At 43.5% G+C, this 10,552-nt stretch overlaps 1 non-coding gene and 2 pseudogenes across 1 annotated transcript; all 3 read left to right on the forward strand.

The window, feature by feature from the left end:
- Nucleotides 1-1,450: 1,450 nt before the first annotated feature.
- On the forward strand, nucleotides 1,451-2,385 carry LOC101135768 (olfactory receptor 2H2-like; annotated as a pseudogene).
- Nucleotides 2,386-4,103: 1,718 nt separating this feature from the next.
- On the forward strand, nucleotides 4,104-10,552 carry LOC101137839 (large ribosomal subunit protein uL13-like; annotated as a pseudogene).
- LOC115935143 (small nucleolar RNA Z195/SNORD33/SNORD32 family) lies at nucleotides 9,776-9,859 on the forward strand. The gene has a single exon (XR_004070843.1). It is a non-coding gene; the product is annotated as a small nucleolar RNA Z195/SNORD33/SNORD32 family (small nucleolar RNA).

Consider the following 10,552-nt stretch of genomic DNA (forward strand, 5'->3'; position numbering starts at 1 on the left):
AATTTGAAGTAGAGTCCTTACTTCAGTGACTTAGGATAGGCTACTAAAGAGGATAAAGTCAGACCTGACATCTAAGTACAATATGTGACTCTCAACTGGATCCTACGTGGAAAAAAAAAAAATCCTACAAAGAACATTATTGGGACATAGAGAAAATAAGAATATGGACTGTGTGTTACATAACAATACTGTATCAATTTTAAGTTTATTGAATTTAATTGCTGTACAGTGTTAATTAAGATCATCTTGTTGAAGAAAATGAATACTAAGACAATAAGGAGAAAGAGGCATGATGTCCACAAGTTATTCCCAAGTGACTCAGAGTAAAAATGAAAATACATAAACATATTGAGTATAATGATAGTGAAAATGAGTAAAAATACTAAAAATTGATGAATTTGATAAAGGTTATATAGAAGTTCTTGGAACTACACTTGCAACTTTTCTGTAAGTTTCAACTTATTTCAAAATCAAAGGTTTTTAATTGCATGTGAATAAAATTAACCAAGCATTTTCAAAAGCAAAATTCTACTTACATGTCCCAAACTCAACATGGTATGTTTTTACTACTATATTTTATCTTACATGAAAAGGAGAGGATATTGAAATCTATTTCAGCTTTCTATCACCAAACATCAATTCTTCAGGATTTTTTTGCAGTTATAGAACCAGAAAATAATCTTTCTGACTGACATTATATTTTTTCTTATTTTTACATATTACACATAACGGAAAAATTAGGCAGGACATTTCATTTGCAGGAGAAATGTTTGTTCTTAGTTTAATAAGTCATAATTTTTTTTGAAAGACCTAAATCACCAGACTGATCTTTCTAGCAGTTGAGTCATTTCACATACAGAAGAAATCTCCACAGTCCACATTTCTATCACTGGTCAAATCTCTTGCAAAAGTGTAAAGTAGATAGAATGTGAATGATTTGAGAAAATTTATGCCCACCACTAGAAAACATGACGAATTCTCTAGTAATGTTTACAATTAGGAAACTCACTGAACACACATTTCTTTGTATTTCCTTCCACACATAACAAAGGGAAAATTCAGTAGTAGCATAGCGATCAGAACATAATAGGTACTTAATAAATTTTTGCAAAATCAATAAAAACTAACTAGTTAGCTGATCTATGCTTCACATCAGACGTTTTGCATTCAACCAGGAAGTCAGAGGCACCAGTGTGAGGCTCAATCTGTTGTTGAGCACATTAATGGTTTCCTCACTCCCACTGGACAATGTTTGATCAGAAGGAACAGGGGATGAGAAGGAGCTGCTTGATGGTGATGAGACTGGGAAAGGAACGCTGGGCGAGCAGAGACAAAAGAGAAACACTCACCTACTGGGACCTCACAAACACCCAGGCTGAGTTTTAATAAGACAGGTTGAATCACACTGGGGTGACAGCCTCATCCTTCCAGATACAGACAGGAACAGGCCATGGTTAACCAAAGCTCCGCACCAGGCTTTCTCCTTCTGGGCTTCTCGGAACACCCAGCACTGGAAAGGACTCTCTTCGTGGTTGTCTTCACTTCCTACCTCCTAACCCTAGTGGGCAACACACTCATCATCCTGCTGTCTGTGCTGGACCCCAGGCTCCACTCTCCAATGTACTTTTTCCTCTCCAACCTCTCCTTCTTGGACCTCTGTTTCACCATAAGTTGTGTCCCCTGGATGCTGGTCAACCTCTGGGAGCCAAAGAAGACCATCATCTTACTGCGCTGCTCTGTCCAGTTCGTCATCTTCCTGTCCCTGGGGACCACTGAGTGCATCCTCCTGACAGTGATGGCCTTTGACCGCTACATGGCTATCTTCAAGCCCCTGCGCCATGCCACCATCGTCCACCTCTGCCTGTGCTGGCAGCTGGCATCTGTGGCCTGGGTCATTGGGCTGGTAGAGTCAGTGGTCCAGACACCATCCACCCTGCGCCTGCCCTTCTGCCCCCATCAGCAGGTGGATGATTTTGTCTGTGAGATCCCAGCTCTAATTCGACTCTCCTGTGAAGACACCTCCTACAATGAGATCCAGATGGCTGTTGCCAGTGTCTTCATCTTGGCTGTGCCTCAGCCTCATCCTTGTCTCTTATGGAGCCATTGCCTGGGCAGTGCTAAGGACTAACTGCAAAAGGGCAGAGGAAAGCTTTTGGGACCTGCTCCTCCCATCTCACTGTGGTCACCCTCTTCTACAGCTCAGTCATTGCTGTCTACCTCCAGCCCAAAAATCCCTATGCCCAAGAGAGGAGCAAGTTCTTTGGTCTCTTCTATGCAGTGGGCACTCCTTCACTTAACCCTCTCATATACACCCTGAGGAACAAGGAGGTAACCAGGGCATTCAGGAGATTGCTGGCAAAGGAAATGGGGCTCATACAAAGTTGAGGGAGAGCTGCTTAATGTGCTTTCTAAATTAAGAAGAAATTATTTATCCTTTTGTGAACAAGTTTGAGCTCCCAGGTATACTACCTTTCATACACCCATCAAAGTGTTTACAATGGGTCACAGTATATGAGTGTGTGTGAGAGAGAGAAAGAGACAGAGAAAGACTAAGAGTCAGGTAAGAGGAGGTAGGTGTCTTTAATTAACATCTAAAGCTCAAAAAGATTATCATACCTGCCCATTTTTAATATTTAATTTCTATATTTTTATTTTCTTTTCAATTTGGTTTTTAACTCTCTTCTCCACTACAGGTTCTCCAAATGCACTATGCCTATTTCTGGTTATGTAACCCCTCTCCGATTGTTACATTATCATCATCATTTTACCATCACTTGTGATTCTTTTTTTTTTTTTTTTTTTTGAGATGGAGTCTCACTCTGTCGCCCAGGCTGGAGTGCAGTGGTGCGATCTTAGCTCCCTGCAACCTCCGCCTCCCGGGTTCAAGTGATTCTTCTGCCCCAGCTTCCCGAGTAGCTGGGACTACAGGCACATGCCACCATGCCCAGCTAATTTTTTATTTTTAGTAGAGACGGGGTTTCACCATGTTGGCCAGGCTGGTCTCGAACTCCTGACCTCAGGTGATCCGCCCGCCTCGGCCTCCCAAAGTGCTGGGATTATAGGAGTGAGCCACGGCGCCCAGCCACTTCTGATTCTGACAATGTCTTCTTTCCTTTGTCATCAGGATGGTTCATCTCCACTTGCTTGAGGTGGACTGACAGGAAGCTGACACTCAGAGAATTAAGTAATTTCACCCAAGAACACACAGCAATTTGTTAGACCTAAATTGAGATGCATATCTGTTAACTTACCAAGTGCATGCTGTTGGTTTTACACCATTATAAATATACCAACATCATTAGGACTTATACCCAAATGGGTTATCAGGCAGAAAACTCTATTTTTCCAGTCCTAGTAGGTTTCCTGATCATCCAGCTTTCCAGGGATCACAACACTAATCTCCTGCCAAATCCTGAAAATGCGCTCCCATTCCTGGAGATGATTTTCCTTTACCTCTTCTCAACCTCTGCATGACAGTGACCATGAGGAGTTGTGAGTCTGCTCTTCAGTGGCTACACAGTGCTAACAGCTGTACTGCATCCATTTTCTAGTGCAGTTCTGAAATTCTGACCAACCTCTACTAGCCAGGCACAAAAATGAAATCCAATTGTAAGTAATAAAGTGCTGCAATGGAGCCTGGATGGAGCAAGGGCCTCAGAAAAAAGGGAGCAGCAGTGTAAGCCCCAACTTCTATGAAATCTTATTTCCTTTTTCAAGTTGATCTACATTCATTACATTCTCAAAGCCTCACATGAATGGAATGGAGAGTGTGATGGAAAAATCTGTTTAGAACTGAACCATTCTCTCCTCTTTCCTGTCAGGAAAGAGGTTATGCTGTGATAACAATACCAATCCTCAGTGACTTGAAACAGCATAGGTTTATTTCTTGCTGCTGCTGCATGCCCATTGTCATCCAACCAGAGGTTCTGCCTTGTCATCCTCACCCAAAGATGTGGACTGACAGAACACCCACCATCTCAAACACTCCTAGGTGCTGGGAAAGGAGGAAATAATAAGCATGACAAATGGCAAACTAGCACTTAGTTTCCAATCGGAAGTGGCATAACACTTTGACTTATTGGTCATTTGCCAAAGCAAATCTCATGGCTACATATAACTTCAAGGTGAGGGGAAATAAACGAATCATGTGGCAGGAAAGGGAACCAGAAATATTTGGTGGATGACATGAATGACTACTAACTGGCTCTTTGCCTCCAGTCTTGACCGATTCAAACTGATTATCCATGTTGAACCAGAGTAATCATTCCAAAATACAAATTTGAATATGTTACTCCCTTAGCCAAAAATAATATATAGATTCCCCCTGCAATAAAATGTGGAGCCCAAACTCCTAGATCGGGTTCCTGTTTTCCAGACTTTACCATCCCCACCTCCAAAGGCTCAACCACCTAGAATCCTGCAAGTTCACACAACTACCTGCAAGTGCAAGTGTATGAACCACACCAGGCTCTCTGCCACCTTTAGCCTTTGAACGTGCTCCTCCCTCTTTTTGGAAGACTCTCCCCTCCAGCTCCTCTCTACCACCAACAAAAAGCACTTCCCATGAAGTAACAGGATCTTTTTAATTGTCTACCTCTCAAAGTACACGGTAAGGAAAGTGAGGGTCAGGGTTTTGGCTCACTTATCCTTATACTCTTAGTGCCTGGCATAGTATCTGGCACAGTAGGTATTTAATGAATATTTATTACAGTCACCCCTCAGTATCCCCAGGGAATTAGTTCCAGGACACCCCTCAGATACCAAAATCTGCAGATGCTGAAGTCCCAAAGTTGACCTTGCAGAACTCACAAATACAAAAAGTCGGTTCTCACATCCATGAGTTTAGCATCCTGAGAATATTGTATTTTCAATTCATGTTTGCTTGTGGATGCAGAACCTGTGGGAATGGAGGATAGACTATATTTACAGAAAGAAATCCTAGGGCCTGCGTCCTCACGAAAGCATTGGCCTCCAGCGCAGGCTAACAGCAGAGCAGGGCGGAGCTGGCCCATGGTTGCAGACCTCTGTGCCAGCCTCCCCTAGACAAGATCGCCGTGTCGAGGAGACGAAATCGGCTCAAGCTCTGGGCCCACGATGCCTGCTCCTTCCAAAGACTGTGGCAGATTACGCCAACTGGGATCCGGCGGTCGCAAGGTCTAGGGGAGTCAAGAAAGCCATCACCAACGTCGTTCAGCAGGAAGTAAAATCCCTTTGTGTCTTCGAAGCCTCCCAGGTTCCTGCAGAAGAAGCTGTTTCTGGAGCTAGTGAGCCCTATGACATCATCGACAGCAGTAACTTGAAGAAGAACAGACATGGAAGAGAAATCTGCTTTTCACTTTATATTTTTGCCTGTCTTTTAAATGTTACAGCTGTGTGTGCTTTACATATTCAAAATAAATTGTGTGTATGTGTGTGCGTGTGTGTAAATTTTAAGCAGCTAATAGGTTCAAGGCAGAAGTGGCTACAAGTTTATGCCCCAGTAGGAATCAGTTCCAGTGCTGTTCATTAATTGCCAGGCAAAATAGCCATAGTAATGTAGTAACTAGAATAAAATTTAAATTAGGTTAGTTATAAACACCCTATCCAGTATCGACTCCCAAAGCTGCTTCATCCATGAATATTTAATATGCCACAAAACTATCAGAGATTGCTAATATATCCCATAATATAATATGAAACCAAAAGATTTTTCAAAAAGCTAAACTTGGGAGAGACTAAAATGACATGTAATTCTGAGGTCATCACTGAGTATGGTACTTGAGTCTATAGCCACATGTGAAAAGCATCTGAATATAATCCAAAAATCTATTGCAGTCATGGGCTGCAGAATAATGCGGTGGCCAAGAGGCTGTAATATTGTGATATAATAAGATATACATATTTGGCCTTTGATCCCAGTTCCTGGCACAGAGTTCCTAAGGCCCTTGTAATTCCCTGAGCAATAGGGGTGCTAGGAGAGTCTTTTGTTCTAATATTTGGTCTTTGACCAAATATGTCAGTTCCTAACATTGAGCTCTAATCCCTTGGAATTTCCTGGGTAACAGGAGCATCTTTTGTTCTAATGAGGTGACCCCTTGGTGGACCCCTGAATGGGGACTCTGACTAGAAGGACCAAGCCATGATTAGAAGTTTGAAACTTTCAGCTCTACCCTCATCTTCCAGAAAATCGAGAGTGGCTAGACATTGAGTTAATAATCAACTATACCTATTTGATGAAGCCTCCACAAAAATCCCTGAACTACGGAGCTCCGAGAACTTCCAGGCTGGTGCACACACAGAAATGCTGAGAGGGCAGCATGCCCCAGAAGCTCTGTAACCCTTCCCACACACCTTTTCCTGTACATCTCTTCTATTTTGTTGTTCATTTGTATCCTTTGGAATATCCTTTATAATAAACTGGTAAATTGAACTAAAGAGCTTTCATGTATTCTGTGAACTGCTCTAATAAATCATCAAACCCAAGGAGGGGATTGTGGGAACCCCCAATAAGGTTCCCAGTAGGTCAGAAGTTCCAGAAGCTTGGACTTATGATTGGCATCTGAAGTGGGGAGCAGTCTTATGGGATCCTTTAACCTGTGGGATCTCACTGTGTCTCCAGGTGAATAATGTCAGAAGTGAATTGAATTGAATTATAGGACACCAAGTTGGTGTCCACTGAAGAATGTATTGGTCAGTCTGGAAGAAAAACCAACATGTTGGCCAGGCACGGTGGCTCAGCCCTGTAATCCCAGCACTTTGGGAGGCTGAGGCGGGCGGATCACAAGGTCAGGAGATCAAGACCATCCTGGCTAACAAGGTGAAACCCCGTCTCTACTAAAAATACAAAAAATCAGCCAGGCATGGTGGCAGACGCCTGTAGTCCCAGCTACTCGGGAGGCTGAGGCAGGAGAATGGCATGAATCCGGGAGGCAGAGCTTGCAGTGAGCTGAGATCGCGCCACTGCACTCCAACCTGGGCAACAGAGCAAGACTCCCATCTCAAAAAATAATAAAATAAAACAAAATAAAATAAAAACCAACATGTTTTGGTGACTAGAAGTGTTGAATGTTGAGAATATAGTAGGAGAAAATGGTCAGTTTGGGGGTTTTCTGCAAATACACAGAGCCCTTTCGCATTGCGCAGCATCCAATTTGAATCCTGGACCTGCAAACTCATGCCCAGAATATAGTGCCATATCAAGGTCAGCATTTGCATGTTTCTGGCAGGCTGGACGTTCAGTAGCTGCAGGAGTTAGATCAGTGTTGGTGAGTGAAAGCCATGCTGTTGAACACATACAGACCTGCATCCTGCCACCATAGTTACTGCCTTCATAAGTCCATCTTTACCAGCACTAGGGTGGCCTGTGGAGAAGGCTGCTTAGTGTGAACTGGCCTATAGTCACTGTTTACTTGGTTTAGAAGAGGTTTAGAGCCTCTTCTATTGTGGATGCTTTCTAGTGGGCATTAGCATGTAACACAAAGATATTCACAATTTTCCCAATTTCATAAATAAAAAGATTTCCCATTTTCATAAATCCATCCAAGCGCCTCTTCCTCAAATTTCATTGTTCTTCATCTTCTAAACCTCCTCCTTCCAAGCACTTGACCAACCAACCAAGCCATTTGCCACTGCCCATGTATTCACAAATATTCTTCCATTAGGCCATTATTCTTTCTACACAAAATAGATAATCAGGTGCACTACTCAAAGCTTTGCCCATTGGGAAGATTTACAATTTCTACTGTCTTCCAGAACTACTCTTGAGTGTGGCTATAATGCAGCAGCAGTCCATTTTCAGCTCACACCAATGTGTTGAGCAGATACATCCATGAACCAAGGTCATCTTATTTTTCCTCCATTAGCCAATCATAAGGTACCCCTCCCCCCATGACAGATTAAAGATGGCTGCAAACTATCGGACAATCATCCCATCAGGAGGGCTATCTATTTCCCCTCCCCTTGAATCTGTGCTAGTCTATGACTGTTTTGACAAAAACAGCGTGGCAGAAGTGACACCATGCCAGCTCTGGGGCCAGCCTGTAAGAGAACTGGCTGTTCCTCCTTGCTATCCTGGAGTCCTGAATTTCCAAGTAAAAAGTCTATCATGCTGGGCAGACCATGTAGAAAGGCCCTGAGATAGCATGAAGACAGAGAAAATGAGCCCAAACTTACAGTGAACCCACCAAGGTGCCAGGCATGTGAGTGAAGCTGTCTCAGACCCTCTAGAGCAGTCCATCTGCCAGCTGAATACTTCCAAGGGATCCCAGCTGATGCAACATGGAATATAAGGAAACCCAGCCAATTTCGTTCCAAATTCTTGGCCCACAACATGTGAGATACAATAAGGTTTGTGTTCATTTAAGCCATTAAATTTGGGGAGACTTTGTTATGCAGCAATAAATAACTAGAACACTCCCATGAGCCACTGGTATGAGCAAGTTGGGAAGTACCAAGGCCACAGCGTGGAGGACATGGGAATCTGGGCCCCCCCACTTCAGCACCTTGCATTTACCCTCCAGTTCTGCCCACGACTGATGCAGGATATACGACTTCTCTCTTACAACTGATGATGTTGCAACCACCAGACCTCATCACTTGATTGATTTGACAGGACCCAGCTCATGATGGACAGTTGTAGCCTAATAGCCATTTGATGTCTCATGATCAGGAGCTCTGTCTCTAGTAAGGCCCAAGAGCAGGCTAGGGCTTGTTTCCTAATGGGATTTACTTTCCTGCAGCAGACAGCACAGATTTCATGAAGAACCCCAGGGATCTATGTTGTGATTTTCCTTTCAAGGCTTGCCCAAAATGCCACACTGTATCTTTTCCCACCACTGATACCTTTAGTGCCCCAGAGTCTATTGAGTCACATGACCAAAGCACTACCACACGGCTGATATGACAGCTTAGAACAGCTGCGGACCCCAGGTCTGCTCTGGGCTTCAGTCAGTCACTAGTAAACTGTTCCATGTGGTATTCCCATGAGTGTGGAATATGTTTCCTCTAGATCCTAAATAGGACAACCAAGCATTCTCTACCCTGGAGAAGAGGAAGGAGAAGACCAAGATTCACTGCTGGAAGAAGAAACAGCCTATGAGGCTACAGAAACAGGCAGAAAAGAACGTGGAGAAGAAAACTGACAAATACACACAGTTCTCCTCAAGACCTATGGACTCCTGGTCTGAGCCTAATAAAGACTGTTTATTCCAAAAAACACCTCTGTATTATAAATTCTTCTGTGTAATAGTGTGTTACTGTGCATCTCTTTCCAATTCTGCATTACTGGTGTTAAGTGTGAAATGCAATAATGTGTTCTTACTTTAGAGGGATGTCCTGGCACAAAGTCTAAAAACTTCAAAGATGTGGAGGATGCTGAATCTTCACAGGGTGTATTTCCCACTCTCTGGAGTGCATTTGTCTTACCAGTGCCGCCAATATGCTTGCCCTCATGGCTCATTCTGTTTGGTTAATAAGATATTGTTGATACAGTGGAACGATGCCATGTTTTGTGGAATGTCCAGAAGGTCCACGTCCAGTGGTGTGCTGCATGCAGCTAGCTCATACTGCCTCATGGAGCCAACTGTTAAATTTTCAGAAATTGTGCAAACCAGTTGTTAAACATGACTATTATTTTAAAATAAGGTATTTTAAGGCATAGGTAACAAATCCCTAAGCTCTTCATTTTCTAGGTATTTAACTATCTTACCATATTTTCTATACTGTTCTGGTTATTTATATCTGTTATGTCTATATAATAAAGATACTAAATAATGTTGTCTGTACAATAAAAATATTCTGGATTGGTGATGAGCAACAATCACCATCTTTCGTTTGAATCTCATGGCCATGAGACCAACCCCATGCACTGCTCTGAGACCTGCCAGCCACTCCCGTTCCTGGGGTGTGGTCCTCCTGGTTCAGAAGTGATTTTCCATTAGGCTATCTTTTAATTTAAACATGAACTCTGCTGTGCCCATCACTGTCTGTGTGCGGTCACAGGTAGAGAGAGAGCCTTCAGATGGCACCCTCAGCACTTCCCAACCCTTTCCCTCCCTCTAGGCCAGAAGGTGGTGGTCGTACAATGCGAGAGCATCAACATTTCTGGCAAGTTCTACAGAAACAAGTTGAAGTACCTGGGCTTTCTCCGCAAGCGGATGAACACCTTCTCGAGGCCCTGCCATTTCTCGGCCCTAGCCTCATCTTCTGGTGGATGGTGCAAGGCCCACTGCCCCACAAGACTCACCAAGGCCAGGCCGCCCTCAACCACCTCAAGGTGTCTGATGGCATTCCACCGCCCCATGACAAGAAAAAGCTTTGGTGGTTCCTGCTGCCCTCAAGCTTGTGTGTCTGAAGCCTACAAGAAAATTTGTCCGCCTGGACACCGAGCTCATGAAGTTAGCTGGAAGTACCAGGCAGTGACAGCCACCCTGAAGAAGAGGAAGGAGAAGGCCAAGATCCACTACCAGAAGAAGAAACAGCTTATGAGGCTACAGAAATAGGTGGAAAAGAACATGAAAAAGAAAACTGACAAATACACACAGGTCTCCTCAAGACCCATGGACTTCTGGTCTGA

This window comes from Gorilla gorilla, chromosome 5 (assembly GCF_029281585.2).
Source record: "Gorilla gorilla gorilla isolate KB3781 chromosome 5, NHGRI_mGorGor1-v2.1_pri, whole genome shotgun sequence".
Classification (NCBI taxonomy): Eukaryota; Metazoa; Chordata; class Mammalia; order Primates; family Hominidae; genus Gorilla; species Gorilla gorilla.